Below are 19,012 nucleotides of genomic sequence, written 5' to 3' on the forward strand. Positions count from 1 at the left end.
TGTTACATCTCAAGAACAGTATCTGACACTACCCCCATCGAAGTAGAAGGCGAGGATTGCAGATGCGAGAGATTGTAGTCAGGAAGGATAGCACTAGAAAGCACAGTGGTTAGGCAATATCTGAGGACCAGGAATGTCAATGCTTCGAACATAACTAGCGAAGAACTTATGCTCGAAAATCGATTTTCCTACTCCATGGATGCTGCCTTACTAGGGGTACTTTTCAAGATCCACGCTTTTAACTCGACACCACCACCACTCAACTGCTTTAGAAATTTAAGATGCACCTGTTGCCACTCATTTGTTTCTTCTGCCGCATGCGAGGAAAACTGCAACATTCTTTTCCCCATAAATATCAGGTCATTCGGATCACTAAAGAACAGAAAACTGCTGAGGCTGATTAACTGAGGGAAAAAAAATTGTAGAATTCTGCATTCTCTCAGTGCAACTGAATGTTTGAATATAAAGTTGGGAAAGGAAAAGATAAATCTGCAGTTTGATAACTGCTACATTCTGTTACTCAAAGGAAAAACGAGTTTCATGAACCGGAATGTTTCGATCAGGCAATGCATGCTCACCCTGTCAGGTTCTGAGAGGAATGGTGGAATAGATATTGGCTTCGCCATTGCTGAACAGATGAAAAATATTAATTTGACTTCCAAAACAGTTGATGCTCCTGCAGAAAAGTCAATGAGACTCATATCCCAGCACAGCCATTTTGGTGTGTATTTCAGAGTCCTGCAATATCACATTTAATTTAAAAGATCTTTATTGATTGTTCCTTATAAATACGGCATTCTCCATTTCAGAGTTCATTGGACAATATTTTACCCACTCACTTATTCATCGGTACATCACTCAATTTTAATACCCGTAATGTTCTATTCACGACTTATCTACCAAAATGCTTTCACGAAGAAAATGCTTATTTTTAAAACCAAAGACTGAGCTTAACCAATGCCTGTTGGAAATCAACCATCATTCTGTCACTCTCTATCTGTTGTTTAGTGTGACTCAGTGCCTGTCACCTAAAACCTGTGCCCTCTAGTTTTGAACTTCAACATATTGCGCAAATGATTTAGGCCAGTTGTCGATCCATGCCCCTCATGATTTCATAAACGATGAGAACGTGACACACTGGCTGGAACATTCCAGCGAAAAAGCCCCTGCTGACCCCATCTCCATGCTTATCTGAAGCTCTCGGCTCCCCGCAACATCCCTGTAAATCATGTGTGCACAGTTTCAATTTTCACAAAATCCTTCCTGTAGAAGTTGACCATAATTGTAAACAGTATTCTAAATGTGATCTCACCAATGCTCCATATCGCCACAACATGACATTCCAACTTGGATAATCGACTTTCTGACTAATAACGAAAAGCGTGCCAAGTGCTTTCTTCACCACATTGTCTCCTTGTGGCACCACTTTATCTGCTTTTATAAATTTTTCCTTGACTGATAAAGTTGTGATTGTCACTATGTTCTGCTGCCTTCACGGATATGTTGACCAACATGCAAAGTCTCTCTGTTCCCGTGGGTTTCCTCGTGTCCTGTCAATCATTGTGTAATCAGTTGATGTGTTACTTCCAATGTGCAACACCTCATGTTTTTTATGGTTAGTTTCAACGTCGTCTTTCTCAATGTGACATTTGATAAATCCATTTCTGTGCTCCTCCGTCCTAAAAGGATCTTCCTCACTATTAACCACTTTGCTAATATTCGTATCATCGACAACTCTGCTTATCATTTCCTCCTAACTTGTTCTACATTCTTTACACACATTCACAAACGACATGGGACCCAGCATTCATCCTTGTGTTACATCACTGAGTACCAGTTCCAGTCACAAGAAACAGACTTCTATCACCATCCTGTGTCTCTTACCACCACCAATTATGTTTGTATCCAACTGCCAGGAAACCTAAAATCCCTTTTCACTTGCATCCTCCTACCAATCTTCAGAGTGGTGTCGTGTTGAAGGCTATGTTGGAATCCACACAAATAACATCAACTTCACCACCCTCGTTCAAAATAAAACCTGATCACTTGCCAATAAATTGTATTGAATCCAATCTGTGAGGTATGACATTCTGTACCAAAACCGTGATGACTCTCCCTGATGAAACCTTGCCTGGTGAAGTGGCAGTTAACTCTTTCCTTCAAGGTTTGCACCAAAAGGTTCCCTTCAATTGATGTGAGACTCACTGCTGTGTGATTCTCTGGTTTATCTCTCCCAACCTTGCGTTAGTCCAGTCCACTACAAACCCAAAGATGAAAGTAAACCATTGCTCAGAACACCTGCAATTTCCTCCCTTGTCACAGAGAGGAACATAAGATACAAGTTTATCCTGAATTGGGAATATGCCCACTTCAATCTGGAAAACCACGAACACTTCCTCAGTCCCTATGTCAAACTGCTTAAGAACCTTTCCATCCCTCCTCCTGCATTCTGCCCATATATCTTGCCACAAGAGGACTGTTTGCTCGCTGAACAAGTAAAGTGATTCAGTCAGTTATTCCATTTGCAGACACGACTGTACTGTAACTCTGGAGGATGATCATTCAGATATTTTAGCTTGAAAACGCTGTATTCAGCATTCGTGGTTATAAAATATTTTGCTTTGATAGCCACAGGCTATTACAGTGAGAAATGGTTTGAAATTTCTCCAACTGAAAAACATTTACTTAATTCCAACTCCTGTGCAGATTGCTATCTGTTCACATCTGATATGACGGACATGTTGCTCTCTTGTTGTTTATCATATCCAGAACAGAGCGGCGGCACAAATCCCAAACACATGATTTCTATTTTCATTGACCTACGAAGTCGATGCCAGTGGCAAACATTGTAATGGGATTCATCAACAAGAGAAACTTTCAGGATGAAAACAGTTCTGTCTTCTGCGCAGGGGGTCATTGCAGAAGCACAGTATCCAGCCTCCTCAGGGGAAAGACGAGAAGATGCTGAAAAGAGAAATCGAAGTTAACATTTTTGGTCCAGTGACCCCATCCTTGGCACTGATGATTTCCAGGAAACCTTCGGTCGATATGCAGAAGATATGTGGGGGTGCAGTAATTAGGAGGAAACGAGATGTCGGGTTAGAGCCGAAAGAGAGAGACGGGCAGTTGGGCATAGGAATTGATAATGATCTGTTTGGAGCATTAACAACTGCTCACAGAGACTGTTTATGACTAACCAAAGGTAGTGTGTGACTAGGCCTGGTGAGTGCGTCGGGGGCCAACACATGGGAAACTTCAGGCCTCTAAAATGGCTGAAATTTATCTGGAGGGTCGTGGGGCCCTCAAGCAGAAAATGGTCTGCTGCTTATTCAGCATGCGCTAAGCTATGGTGCAACACTGCAGTAAGACTGAGATAAAGACGTTCGCTACGGAACATGGTTCTGTGCTAAAGGAGCAGTGAACTGGAAGCTCAGGGACACTTTTGGCGATAGAACTTGGCATTCTGCAAAACACTTCGTTTCCTAAGGTAGTGGCGACCACAATATGAGCTGTAGACTAGATTGTGCGAAGTGTAGGGAAAGTATTGCTTCACCTGGAAGGTGTATTTGAGCACTTGTATGCTAAGCATGGAGGTCAGAAATGGACAAGGGAGGAGAAGCATGAAGCAAGGATACCGTGGAAGATATTATTGTAGATGTTTTTTAATCAATGAGTAAGAATGCGACCATAAAGGTACTATACCTGAATGCTCGTACTTTTTGGAAGAAAGTTGGAGATATAACGGCATAAATCATCACAAATGAATACGATTTAATACACGTTGCAGAGACATGGAGACAGCATAGTCAAGACTGGGAGGTATATAATCACTGGTATGAGACAATTTGGAAGGACAGAAAGGATGGTAAGGAAGGTGGTGTAACTCAAATATTGAAGGACAACCTCAGACCGATGCAAACAGATGATTTAGTTTCTATGGAGAATGAGTTTGAATCAATTTGGGAGGAAATTAGAATTTCTAAGAAGAAAATGTCACTGTTTGTCTGAGTCTATCCGCCTCCAAATTTTAAGATGACATTGGGGAGGGCAGTGAACAAAGGCGTAAATAACAAATGAAAAATTGAATGGCAATTATCATGTGAGAATTTAATCAACATGTCGATCGGTCGAAGCAGCTCAGTCAGGGTAGCCTTGATGGGGATAGTGTTGAGTGTATCTGCGATAGATTCCTTAAATAATGTGTAATCGAACAGGCCAACAAGGGGAGAGGTTAAATTAGATTTAGTGCTGGGTAATGAACTCGACAAGATGTTAGATTTGGCAATAGGTGAGCACTTGGGTGATAGTTACCAAAATTCAGTTATGTTTATTTTAGATTTTCATAGGGATAGGTATACATCGGAGTGCAAGCGCTATTGCTGAGGGAAAGAAAATTGCAATGCGATTAGATAAGATTACGCATTCAGAGGTTGGCAATGAAACGGCACGGAATGGGCAGAATGGAAATGTGGAGTTTATTCCAGGAGGAGGTTCTGTGTGTCTTTGATAAGTATGTACCTGTCAGAGGGGGAGGAAATTGTCAAGCGCAGGAGTCAAGATTACTGAGGAAGTTGAATCTCTTGTTGAGAAGGCTTGTGTTCCCATGAGACGTGAATGCTCAGTTAAGGAGATTGAGAGTTACAAGTTAAATAGGAAAAACCTGAGGAGAGACTGAAGACGAGCCAGGAGGGGACAGAGAATTTGTTGACAGATAGATTAAGGGAAAATCCGAAAGCTTTCCATCGATATGTGAGGGCTAAAAGAATGAATAGAATAAACTATGGCCAATGAAGGACAGTCGTGATAAGTAGTGCGTGGAGTCAGAAGCGATGGGGGAAGCGCGAAAGCAATGTCTTTAGTCAGGATTCGCACCGGGAAAACAAAATGTTGTCTAGGATAATGCTGAGAAACTGGCTACCAGACGAAATAGGATTGAAGTTCCCAAAGACAAGGCGTCATAAGCTCTGAAAATGTGAACATATCTAAATTCCCCTGGGCCAGATCGTATTTATCCTAGGACTTTCTGGGAAGCTAAGAATCAGATTTATGATTCTTCCACTTCGATATTAATGTTGTTATTGTCCAAAGTTAGAGTACCAGAACACTACAGGATAGTAAAAATTGCTCTCTCATTCAAAAAAGGGAGTAAAGAAAACCCTGGAAATTATAGACCATTGACCCTTCCCTCGGTTGTGGGTAAAGTGTTGGAAAAGTTCCATGAGATAAGATTTGTAATCATCTCGATTGGCATAAATTTATGAGGGCAAGTCAAGCCGGTTTTGTGAATGGGTGGACGACACCTACAAACATTATCGAGCTCTGTGAATTGGTAATTGAACTGTAGGTCAGTTTGCTCACTGAATTGGCAAGTTCATTTCCAGACGTTTCGTCACCCTACTCGGTAACAATTTCAGTGGGTCTCCAGGCGAAGCACTGTTCATGATTCCTGCTTTCTCTTGATATGTTTGGTTTTCTTTGGGTTGGTGATGTCATTTGCGATGGTGATGTCATATCCAGTTCTTTTTTTTCTCAAGGGGTAGTTGATGGCGTCGAACTCGAAGTGTTTGTTGATGGAGTTCTGGTTGGTATGCCATGCTTCGATTAAATCTCCTGCATGTAGGTGTTTGGTTTGTCCTCGGATGGATGTGTTGCCTCAGGCGAATGCAATGTTTATCAAATGCAATATTTGTCAAGTTCTTGCATGGCATTTTGGAAATGACATCAGTTTTTGCATATGGACAAATAGGCTGAAAACGAGCCACCAGGATACATGAACACCAACTAGCCACAATACGACGTGACCCTCTCTCACTGGTATCTTTACACACAGATCAGGAAAGACACTACTTTGACTTGGACAACGCATCCATCCGAACACAAGTGAAACAGAGACACACACGATTATTCCGAGAAGCATGGAATTCCAACTAGAAATCCATCAAAATCACATCGATTTAGACTTCATCTACAACTCGCTGAAAAACAGAACAGGAAATTATTTCACTACAGGAAATGACATCACCAACCCAAAGAACCGCAAGCATATAAATAGAAAGCAGAATTCATGAACAGTCCGTCACCCGTAGGCACACTGAATATATTAAGCAGGAGGGTAACGAAACGTCTGGAAATGAGCCTTCCAGCTCAGTGAGCAAATCTTCATCTGGGAAGCTAAAACTGAGCTACAACTCGTGTCAAAACTTGCCAGGTCACGAAACAGATATATGAGGATAAAGCTGTTTATGTAATGCACGTTTGGGTTTCAGTTAGCCGTTTGATAAATTTCGCCACGGCAGGTGACTCACAAAATACTGAGGCATGGGAATGAGGGGGATGTCGTGCTTTGTATCAGAAATTAGCCAGCTGAAAGAAGACAGAGGGTGTTACTTGATGGGAAAACTTCATCCTGGAATTCTGTTGCTTGTGGTGTACTGCAACGATCTGTTTTGGGTTCACTGCTTTTTGTCATTTTTTTGTAAACGAGCTGGATGGGGGCGGAGAAGGATGGGTTAGTAAATTTGCGGACGACACTACGTTCGGGAAATTTGTACACAGTGCTGAAAGATATTGTAGATAACACAGTGACACAGGTATGCAGCAGAGTTGGGCTGAGAGTTGGCAAATGGAATTTAATGCAGAAAAGTGTAAGAAAGAACATGGCATTAAAAATATCACAGAATATAAAGATTGATAGCAGAAGATTCTAGTAAAATATAAAATGAAAAAGAGAGGCAAAAGTAAACGTTGACCCTCTCGTGGATGAGAAGGGACATTCACTTATGGGATATGCGGAAATAGCAGTGACATTGATCAGGCATTTGCGTCGGTCTTCACAGTGGAGGATATTAATAACATGCCAGTAATTGACAAAGAGATCATGTTTGGTGACGACATGGGAACAGTCATTATAACAAAAGAGCTAGTGTTGGATTGTTGAAGCTAATATTGCAAAAGATGGTTACGTCTCCAGGACTTGATGGAATGCATCGCAGGGTACTAAAAGCAATGGTATATGCTTGCGGTAATTTTGCAAAATTCGTTGGTCTCTAGGCAGTCCCAGCAGATTGGAAAACACAAATATGGCGTCACTGTTTAAAAAGTGAGGCAGACAAAATATGAGGAATTAGATCAGATTACTTAGAGTATCGAAGCAGGCCCTTTGTCCCAACAAGTCCACACTGACCGCCAAAGTGCAACCCACCCAGACCCATTCTCCAACATAATAGACTAGTTTGTTTAACATCTGTAGTGCATAAATTTCTTCAGTCTTTAATCGAGGAAAAAATAGAGGGGCTTCTCCGTATAAATTTGACAGATGCAGTCTGGATTAATGAAGAGCAGGTCATTCCTGCAAAACCTTTTCGAATTCTATGATGGCATTACGATCATGGTGTACAACGGGACCCAGTGAATTGAAGTACTTAGATTTTCAAAATGGCCTCGACAAGGTGCTGTTCAGGGGCAATATTCTGGCAGATGGAATTCCAGATTTGAAGGTGTTCGCTGATGACAGGAGAGTATGTGGAATAGGCTTATTTCGAAAATTCAGAAGAATGAGGCCGGATATTATGGAAACGTATAAGATTATGAAGGTCATGTGTGAGATAGAACTCGAGAGCATGCTTCCATTTGCAGATGAAACTAGGGCAAGAGGGCACAGCCTCTAGATTAGAACGAGATATAGGACTGAATTGAGAAGGTATTTCTTCAACCAGAGGGTTGTTCCTCGATGGCGTGCTTGCCCAACGATGTAGTTGATGAGACATCAATCAATGTTTTTTTTTAGCTCGGGCTGCTTTTGTTTTGAACAATAAAGGAAGTAAAGATTACCTGCAGAGTTTGCTTAAGTGGATGCGTGTCCATGGAAAGATCAGGCATGAGCTGAATGAATGGCGAAGTATTCTTTAAGGCCTGTGCGGCAAAGCCTTGCTCCTCGTTCTCATGTTCTATGAATGTATGTGTCACATATTCCGTGATTTTAGGGAAAGCTTCCATGGAGCTGTTGGGGGAGGTGTTGAGAGAGAAGGCGCAGTGCACCACGATGCCCCAGAGGGAATGGTTCCTGGGGAAGGCGGACAAGGGCGGAGAGGGGGATGTATGTTTGGTAATAGCATTTCGCTGGAGGTGGTGGAATTAGGAAATTAGAGCAGGTCATAGTCAGAGATTTTCTTGACTCCTAAAGCCTGGATAACACATAGCCTGCGATTACACGCCGCCGATGATTTGTCACTGGCAGTCTCCATTAACAGCTATTCACTCTCAGAACCAGAGCGTTATTCACTTCATTGACCAAATGTTCTTCTCTTTCTTTTCTTCTTTCCCTAACAACTGTTTACTACTTTACAATACAGAATGAGACACGATGGGATAGTTCCTTTTCGCCTGGATGATTGCAGTGTGAAAGAAACAATGTACAGGAGAAACACAACAGATTAGTTTGCATCTGAGTAGCAAGAGATATTTAAATCCTAACCTTCTTGAGGATTCCTTACTGCAGTTTAACAATATTGAAAAGCTCAAACCCGTCCAGAACAGAGCAGCTGAATTGAGCAGCAACTCATAACTAATAAAACATCGACAAACATCAATTCCCACCATAACCAAACGCTCAGACATGCAGTCTGCACCATCCACTAGATGTACTGCAGATATTCACCAAGGCTCCATCAAAAGTACATTACAAACTCACAACTTCATCCATCTAAAAGGAAAAGGGCACTAGACAGATGGGAAAGACCTACAACCCACCGACCATCCTGATCTGGAAATATATTGCCATTACTCCAGAATCACTGGGTCAAAATTGTGGATTCCAATTACCTATAATTTAGATCTGCCGACAGCACACAGAAACGATGGTTCAAGATGGAAGCTCATCATCACCTTACCCAGTCAAATCAGGAATGAACAATAAATGCTGACCTGTTCTGGAATAACCACATCCGATGGAGAATGAAAATCATATGCTTTGGTGTTCTGAGGATTCTCTCTTACTGAGATATTTCTGGATTTATTTGAGTGGTATCGAAGATGAGGATTTGCTGTTGTGAAACTGAAACGAAGCATTAATTCAGAATTCGAAGGAGTTGCTTTGTTCCATGTAGCCTGAAGCTTACCGGCCTTTGAAAATGAAAGCAGAAAGCTACATTCACAGTGGAGTGAAAGTATTCACGATTTGAAATATCGAGGCATAATTGGAGGGACGCTGGAGAGAAACTGCGGAAATGTGATGACGATTCAATTACTTGTCTGCCCTGAAAATTCATCAGGGCAACCACACCGGGGGAAAACAATTCAACTGTTCTGAGTCTGGAAAGGGAGTTGCTCAGTTCTCTAACTTGCTGACTCACCAGTGGGTTCACACGGACAAGAAACCATTTAATGGCCCAGAGTATGAAAAAGGCATTAAAAGGGCTCACGAACTGCTGTACCATCAACGTGTTCACGCTGACGAGAAACCATTCAAGTGCATTCTCAGAGGGAATACATTCAGGCCGTCATTTGATCTCAGTTTACATCTGCGAACTCAGTGGAGAGAGGCCGTTCGTCTGTTCTAAGAATGGGAAAGGATTCGTTCAGTCATTCTGTCTGCTGAGGCACCAGTGAGTTCAAACAGAGGAGAGATCATTCGTCCGCTGTGATTTGAAATAATTAATTGATTCCGGCAATCTGCTGAAATACAAGCGAGTTCATACTGGAAAGAGACCATGCAACTGAATGTATACGATTTGCCTTTGAATGAACCAGAATTGACTTTCTGGGTGTACCGCTACACTAAAGAAGGCATTTGCTATATCCATTTACTGTCCTTTGGAATTTGGGCTAATATATTACTAGGATCAGGAACATTTGGTCCAGGCAGAACAACAGCATAATTGACTACCTGCTGGTCTTGAACAAACCTCCATTTCCCCGATACACCTGGAATGTTTGCCTTATTGAGTGGAAGAATGGGGGCTCTTGCCGGTGATCATCCACAGGGGATTATCACTCCACCCTTCAGGATGGATTCAAAGACTGGAGTAATTCCTTTTCCAGCCTCGGGTTTTAACGAGTCTTGTGTTCTGCAAGGACGATACTGAGACTTCGGGATTATTCTTTTCGTTTCGCAGCCTCGTATGAACCCCATATCACGTTTGCCTTTTGCCTTGCACTAAGCAGGGACATTCTTAATCTTGAGTGCGAGACATCTACCACAGCTCAACGCCAGGCTACCCCCTTTGCGGGGGTTAACTGGACTGCCCTGTCTGCCTGAGTTAGCTCATTTAGTTTCTCCATGTATGTCCTTATATCTGCATTGAAGCAGATAGGCACATCGTCCCTGAAGACACAAGCTTTTTTTTTGTGACAGTAGTACCCATGGTCCCAAATCCTGCCACCTGTCACTGGATGTGTTCACCAATGGTACTTGAGGAAAGGAGCGTTCCACATCAAAAAGATAGGGTCTACTTGCCTCACAGATATTTTGGATAAGTTTACACTGACTGCACATCTGTGATCGTTCTAATAAAATTCGCAAAATAATAACTGACCTGGTTCAAACAATCTCCTAAAACAATCCTTCTCATATGATTACTTAAGGGCCAGTGCTGTGCAGTGCCTCATATCTCCAGCAAGTAAATCGGTGTTAATGGGATTAACATGCTTACTTGCTACCTAGGCGAGCGAATCCTCACTGAACTTATGGCTCTCCGGGTAATCATCACTCATAGCCAAGCATCAGGGGTCGTGAGTCGGATTTTACAGCCTGCGCTGGTAAATCTTCTTTTTGTATTACCTGCAAACCTGTCGGGGTACTGCACAAATCCGACCCCAGTCTCACTATGAGATCGCCAGCCATCAGATTTAAAGGGCAGAATTCCGAGAAATGAAATGAGAATTGGAATGTTTCACCATTACTGGTTTCACACGATAGGGGTGTGGATAATCTCTCTCGTGTCACGAATCCTGATGCATCCATTGCGTCGACTCTCTCAACTGCCTAGATCTAAGGACTGAATATGTTGTCCCTGTATCTACCAAAAAGGTAACTGGTGTACCTTCCACATATAATACATTTTCCCTTGATAATAGAATTCGCTTCTTCTTATCAACACCTCAATATCAGGGACCTGAAACATTCGAGTTCCTTTCCAGATACGGAGTTGCTTTTTTCCCATTCCTTGACTGGTGATATGGTAGTTTACTGGCTTGTAAGTCTGCTATCAGTTCGGTTTAACTTTACATTTTTTTCTTTCTAACTACAATACTTGGCTCTGCAAAGTCAGGTTCTTACTTCTTTGTTTCCCTGTGCTTTTATTGGTTTCGAAATAAATGCTAATTTTCCATTACAATGGACATCACATTATTTTTACAGGTCGCTGCAACAGCGAGGGCCGAAGTGCCTGCACTGCATTGTAACGTTCTATGTAGTAAGCTACATTTCCTGCTGGTTTCTCATGTCTCTCCTCACTGTGGAAGCTTCCAGTCACATCTTCCAGAGATTTGTCTGCACTTCATTTAATAGAGGCAACTGTATTTCCTGCTCAGAATGTGATCTCTCTGCAATGGAGAGAGGAAAACAGAGTCGGTGACAAAATTGAGATCACTTACATTCTTTCCAGAATCAACAAAAACTATCCCGATCTTCCAGTCTCCTGTAACTTCAACATTACACTGTTTTCCCACCCTTCAGGCTCTTTGCCTGTATTCCTGATGAAGGACTGTTGCCCGAAACGTCGATTTTACTGCTCATCGGATGCTGCCTGAACTACTGTACAATTCCAGCCCCACTCTAATCGTGACACTGTGTTCCCAGGCCACTATACCGGTCTCTGGTTTGCTGCAGTGCTCCTTCAAGGAATAACACAAGCTGGAAGACCTGCAACTCATTTTCTACAGACAGACTATGCAAACTTTAGGTCCCAACATCGAGTTCAATCATTTTGGAACCCGTCCGCCCTCTTCCACATTCTCCACCCACCCGTCCATCCCATCAGTTCCGAAGAGAGATCATTGGACTCGAAATGTTAACTTTCCTTTTCATGAGATATGGACACTAGCTGCTGATTCTGTTCAGACCTTTTGGCTTTACTTCAGGGAACTTTGCTTGTCCGTTGTTATCGCCAGATTGCTGGAAGCTTCTGATTGCAGGATGATATATTCAGAGGAGATGACAGGAATGGCAAGGGCTGGACCATTTCCATTGTGAAGGTAGACGAGCTAGGTTGGGGGATGTTTATCGAAGAGCAGAGAAAGCTCTTTGAGTAACCTATTCACATGAACATTTTATGAAAAGGATAGATATGTATGAGAGGGATCAGACTATATTTGGAAGGAATAGAGTGACATAAATGAAATACAGGAGACAAGATGTTTTGAGGAGAATTTGCGAGAATGCTTTCACCAGTAGAATGTTGCTTATCTGGAAATCATTATCTGAGCATGTGGTAAAGCTACGTGTCATGAGAACATTCCAGCAGTCTGTAGACGAACACTTGAAGAGCCAGAGCACACGTGGATAAGGAATAGGTACTGGATAAGTGTGACCAGGGCAGACAGATGCGAGATGGGTGTCCTGAACGCAATGGTTCAAAGACATATTTGTGTGTTCAAAGGGATCTATAGGCGTGGCTCTGTGGCGCAATGGATAGCGCGTTGGACTTCTATGTCCCTGCTCAAATTGTAATTCAAAGGTTGTGTGTTTGAGTCCCATCCGAGTCGAATTCTAGTTCATGGTTTGGAAGGTGGCCAGAGCAGACTCGGCTGCTCATCTGCAAAACCAACAGTATTCGTGCAGAAACCCAACTGTCTCGAAACGGAACACTTTCCTCTCACAAGTTTAAATTTTCGATGTCTATTTATGATAGAGATCAATAAAGATCTGTTAGTCAGTATGCAACACGATGATGCGGATAGGCTGGAAAAAGACACATAATTGTTGTGTCAGCCATGATGATATTGAATCATGGAGCGGGGCGAGATCAGTATTAACATTGGGCTCCTTTGTGTCTGTGCCATTTCTGGTCCAGATTTTTAAACAATCGTAATAATAACAATATGAATTAAACACCACGAAATATTTTGGTTTCACCTCCACATCCCTTCCCTTCCAGCTGGAATAGACAGCTCTTGTTTCAGCTTTAGATCAGACAGCGGAGGGATCTGACAAGTTCTCCTTCAGGCTGAATGTTGCTTCGCATGGGTTTCAAAGCAGACACCAGGAGCAAGCAAATGCATGGATTCAGAGGATTCAGGGGCAGATTTCCCCTTTGCTGGGCTGGAATTCTGGCCAAGGTAATGAACGTGAAGTTCTGACATTTTAATTCTTACTCTGGATTCTTGCGTCTTCAGCAATTAAATTGGAATTCACGTTGCCCTTGCATAACATTATTCAATTTTCACTGTTTATAAAAACCATGCCAAGTTCTCGTGGGTGCAGTATGCTGAATATTGTTGTCGTTGTGTGCAGTGTGGGTCGATGTGTTATATGAACATGCCAAAGAAAGTTGGTGAAATTTCAGTGAATCGAATTCCCTGACGAAGTGAAGCCGATCGATGGAAAACCCCAGTCCAGTGGCGACATAATATTTCTGGTGATCAACTCAGGACACAACAGTAAACGTACGCAGCATTCAATAAAGTTGATTTTCGCCACATTTTTCGATGCCACATTTTCACCACATTTCAGGGACATTATTGTAATCTCTAAGCTCTCACATTCTACAGGAAGAATATTGAAATGGCCGGCTATCCATTACTAATGTCCTGAATGCACACACACACGCGCATATATGCGCATATTTATATATCCACACAGATATAAATGTATGTGTGCATGCATGTATATGTCTGTGCATATATATTTAAAAGTTGCAAAAGAACGTTGAGTAAAACAGCATTTATTCGAAAAGAAATATGATTTTTTTGCAGTGCTCTGTCCTTGGGAAATGCCTCAGTTACTTAAGACCAGCCATAAATACTCCCTGAGTGAATATCCAACACTCAATAGAGATACAGAGGTGATTTTTGCAAAAAATGACGTGTTTCATACCGCTGATCCTGCGCTGTGTTAAATTCTGGAAAGGATGTTTAGCTCTTTTCATACCACTGATTTTTCTGCAAGCTCGCACAGGCCATTAAAGCAATCCACAAAATATTAGATTTATCTCATTGGACATTTTGACTGTTACCACAAAAACTGGAATCGAAACGATAACGATATTTTTATGTATTGCTGTGAAGATTACAGAATTGCAGTAGGAATATTTTTCGCGTCTTGTTAATGGATATTTTGGGGGAGATGAGTGAGCAGCATATGGACTCACTCCCTTCTCTGTGATTGCAGCCAAATGTTCCAATGCAACACATGAAAGGATAAAGGTGCATTACATTGGCAGGTCAGTTCCCACTCACGATAGCATAGTTTCACTTTGATTATCGCCATCGTCGAAAGTATTAGCTGAGTTGGGCGATCATGATCCTGAGGGCATGCTGAGACATTTCGAGAATTAATCCCACACTATTGGTTTCACTTTATATCATAAACCAGTTATGCAGCAGACTGAGCTAACCGGCTTCCCTTTCATGCTCAGTTTTTTGTACAATTTATAGAAGGTCACGTGGAACAAGCTGCTGAACCTTTCCTCACAATCAGCACATTCTGTCCTTAGTCGCACTCAGTTGCAGGTGTTATGAAGTTTCTTTCCAATTAACTTTAACCAATTACAGAGTGTGCACGTAACGCGTACCCATCATGGCCGCCCAGACTCCCTGTCACGGTGAAATTCATTCCTTGCGTGTCTGCACGCGTCTTCACAAATATATTAGGATCAGCTTCTCAATAATCTTTCCAGCAAAAAAGTAATCATTTCCGAATTCAACTGCTGTAGAAGGAAAAGCATAACTTTCCAAACTTCTCTTTATCATTCATCGCTGGTTTTGAAGTTCTAAAGTCTTGATATAGATCCATCTGAATGAAGGAATTTCCCTCCTGTTTACTCTCACCAAATTCTCATCGCCTGGAAACCTTCCATACGGACACAACTCAGTTTTACCTGGTGTCACGCCACATGATCTATTCGTTTTTTCCACCAACCCACGAAACCTCGCCTTGTCTTTTCAAATGGCATTACCACTCACTACATCGATGGCTTCCTTTCCATTTTTTTGTTTCCAAGTAAACGCTGTCCATTCTTCCTGACGTCTTTTCATTCCAGTCATCGCCATCCATGTCTTTTATTATCTCTTTATATCCCTGCATAGTCCATGTTGGGAAAGGATGCTGGGTCCAATGCAACACATTAAAACCCGGTCTAAAGCTGTGTACTGCCATTACCAATGTAGGGAAAATAGGAGCTATTTCAGGCAAAAGGGAATCCGTTGGTTGTCGCGTAATGGATCAATCCCTGACTGGGAAGTGACAGTTTTTCCTCACTTTTCTCCCTGGTCTGAACATTTGCTAAAGCAACACACTAAGGGAACATAGAATGCCTACAGTTCAGAAACTGGCTATTCAATGCAACCAATGCACAGCAATCCTCCAGGGATTAACCCTCACAGAACAATTCCTTACCCTTTCTCTCTTCATTTGCGCCTGAACTAGGCACCTTACTGACAGTCAACCCAGTTGCAGGCAAATCATATCTCTGGCGCTGTGAGGCAGCACTGATAACCAGTGAGCCACCTTATGGCCCTGTACAATATTGCAAGGCACATGCGGACGCGTTTGTCATGTGATTCCAGTCAAAGATGCTCTACTTCAATTGTGTCTTCTCTTAACAGCAGAGATTTCTTTTCCTGTGATGAGACATTTCTATCGAAAAGAATGTTCGTGACACCGTGCTTTTACAGCACAGAATAATACAACATGTCAGTACCAGTCATCAAACATCCATCCATTCTCCTTTTCAGTTACCACTACTTGGCCCACAGTCACAGTAATGGGCGGCACGTTGGCACAGTGGTTAGCACTGTTGCCTCACAGCGCCTGAGACCCGGGTTCAATTTCTGACTCAGGCGACAGACTGCGTGGAGTTTGCACGTTCTCCCCGTGTCTGCGTGGGTTTCCTCTGTGTCCTCCGGTTTCCTCCCACAGTCCAAAGATGTGCGGGTCAGGTGAATTGACCAAGCTAAATTGCCCGTAGTGTTACGTAAGGGGGTAAATGTATGGGTGGGTTGCACTTCGGCGGGTCGGTGTGGACTTGTTGGGCCGAAGGGCCTGTTTCCACACTGTAAGTATTCTAATCTAGCCTGACGTCTGAAGTGTTTGTCTCAATGAGACTTTCCATGCAAAGTTTTAATTTCAAATGAACCAGCGATAGAGACTGAAGTCAGATACCGTCACATTTGTTCATGACCTGGGGGAGGACTGAACCTCATTTTAACCCATAGATGGAACTATACAGACACATTTTTTGACAGTGACAAAGGCCTCAGGACATCCCAACTAACATAAAATGAGGAATTGAAACGTTTGGCCTCTTCTTTCTTCATTACTAGATTTAAAACCCGATTCTGTTGACATAAGCAGAGGGGTAAACTGGCAGGAGGCTGTCCTTCGAAGACTGCCCCAATCGTGAATATTTGGTATCTGCAAACCGTAGATGTCTCCACCTCTGAGGCAGACTGGCTAGCTGTGCTCTTCCAGCCTCTGACCGGTTTAATTTGGATTCCAGCGCATTCCTGTCTCTACATAAGGAACAGAAGCACACAGCCGCATCCCTGTAAGTTTTCGTCCCCTACTGTTTCACCGTTAGTTTATTGCCTCTAATGAGTTACGTTTTTCTTCCTGCCAAACGAAGACATTATTCACATCAGAAGCTTGACATCCACATGGTCCTCAGAGGAAAAACATGGACGTGGACTTCCAAACTGAAACAGATGAGGCCTGGTCTGCGTAAAAAAATGACTTTCAGCTTTTCCTTCAAAAATAAGTCCAAACAACACATACAACGCACCTTCGGATGCTTGTTGCAAAGTTGTAAGGAAATTCAGCAAGGCTGCCGTGAGAATGGAGGTACAAAACCAGCCTCGAACCACTGAGTTATAGAAGAACTAAATTCTGAGTCGTTTTTAGTCTGACAAAAGATGATGACCTCGAGCAGAACAAATTCGTTCAAATCAGTTTTGTGATACAAACTTTGTTTTATGTCACAAAATGCGCCTTGAAACCCACTTCCTTGATCGCTTGTTTGATGTCACACTTTGTCAGCTTCCCAAGTTCTCATAACGGAACAGGGATCAACATTTGTTTAACCTCCCGGCAGACTAAAATCTTTGACGTTTCTATTATGATTTTGGTGCTAGCCAGTGACATCCTGAAAATGGCAACAGAAGTGTTTCAAATGGGAAAGAAAGCAAATATAACTCTGGCCTTCATCGGCCACAACGTTGGGTATCGTGGTTTGCATCTGATGTTGTAATTGAATAAAACGTTTGTTTGGCCACATTTGGAGTACTTTGTGCAGTTCTCATCTCAAAATAGGAAGGATTTGGAGGATTTGGAGAGGGTACAAAAAGGGTTTATCAGCACTTTACCAGTATTGTGTTTTTAAAGATGTGTTAGGATTAAGAGGAAATTAAACAAAGATGGATTGCTTTGTGAGAGTATCAGAGGCTGACAGGCGATCAGGTACAGGGATATAACGCTAGGACAGGATAGATAATGTGGATAGTCAGAATCTCTTTTCCAATGTGTAAGTTTCAAATACTAGAGCGCAGAGGTTTAAGATGAGAAAGAGAAAGTTTAAATGATGTGTGTGAGGCAAGATTTTTTTTTCAGAGAGTGGAAGTTGCCAAGCGAGGTCTTGAAACAGAAATGTGAGTAAAGTTTTGAAGTGGCATCTCGACAGAAACATGAACAGGCAGGGAATAGAGGGATATGGACTATGTACATTCAGATGGGATGAGTTGAGAATAGCATTGTGGTGGGCCGAAGGGCCTATTGCTATGCTGCACTGTTCTATTGTGCCGATGGTGTGCCACAAAGTTCGGTGCTGGGTCCACTACTTTTCATCATTATATAAATGAACGTAGGAGGTACCTTTAATAAGTTTGCAGATGACACCAAAATTTGAGATATAGTGGACAGTGAATAAGGTTACCTCAGAGTACAATGGGATATTGATCAGATGGGCGAATGGGCTGAGGAGTGACAAATGGAGTTTAATTCAGATAAATGCGAGGTGCTGCATTTTGTGAAAGCAAATCTTAGCAGGATTAATATACTTAATGGCAAAGTTAGAGGGAGTGTTGCTGAACAAAGAGACCTTGGAGTGTAGGTGCATTGCTCCTTGAATGTGGAGTCAGAGGTAGATAGGATAGTGAAGAAGGTGTTAGGTATGCTTTCCTTTGTTGGTCAGATCATTGAGTATCAGAGTTTGGAGGTCATTTTACAGCTGTACAGGTCATTCGGTAGGCCGCTGTTGGAATGTTGCGTGTAATTCTGGTCTCCTTCCTATCGGAAAGATGTTGTGAAACTTGAAAGTGTTCAGAAAAGATCCACAAGGATGTTGCCAGGGTTGGAGGATATGATCTATAGGGAGAGGCTGAAACGACTGGGAATGTTTGCCCTGGAGCGTCAGAGGCTAAGGTGTGACATTCTTGAGGTTTATAAAATCATGAGCGGCATGGACAGGATAAACAGATAAGGTCTTTTCCCTGAGGTGGTGGAGACCAAAGATAGAGGGCATAGGTTTAGGGTGAGAGATGATAGATTTAAAAGGGATCTAAGGGCATCGTTTTCACGTAGTGTGGTGAATGTATGGAATGTACTGCCAGAGGAAGTGGTGGAAGCTGGTACAATTGCAGCATTCAAACGGCATCTGTATTGGTAAATGAATAAAAAGGGTTTAGTGGGATATGGGCCAAGTGCTGGCAGATGGGACAGGTTTAGGAAAGGATAGCTGGTCTGCGTGGACCAGTTGGACTGAAGGGTCTGTTTAAGAGCTGTACGTCTCTAGGACACCCTGGCTGTAAATGTTTTCCACAGTTCATTTACAGCCTGGTATTTCAGTCTGTTTACCCTGTTTAT

Source organism: Hemiscyllium ocellatum, chromosome 14 (assembly GCF_020745735.1).
Source record: "Hemiscyllium ocellatum isolate sHemOce1 chromosome 14, sHemOce1.pat.X.cur, whole genome shotgun sequence".
Lineage (NCBI taxonomy): Eukaryota > Metazoa > Chordata > Chondrichthyes > Orectolobiformes > Hemiscylliidae > Hemiscyllium > Hemiscyllium ocellatum.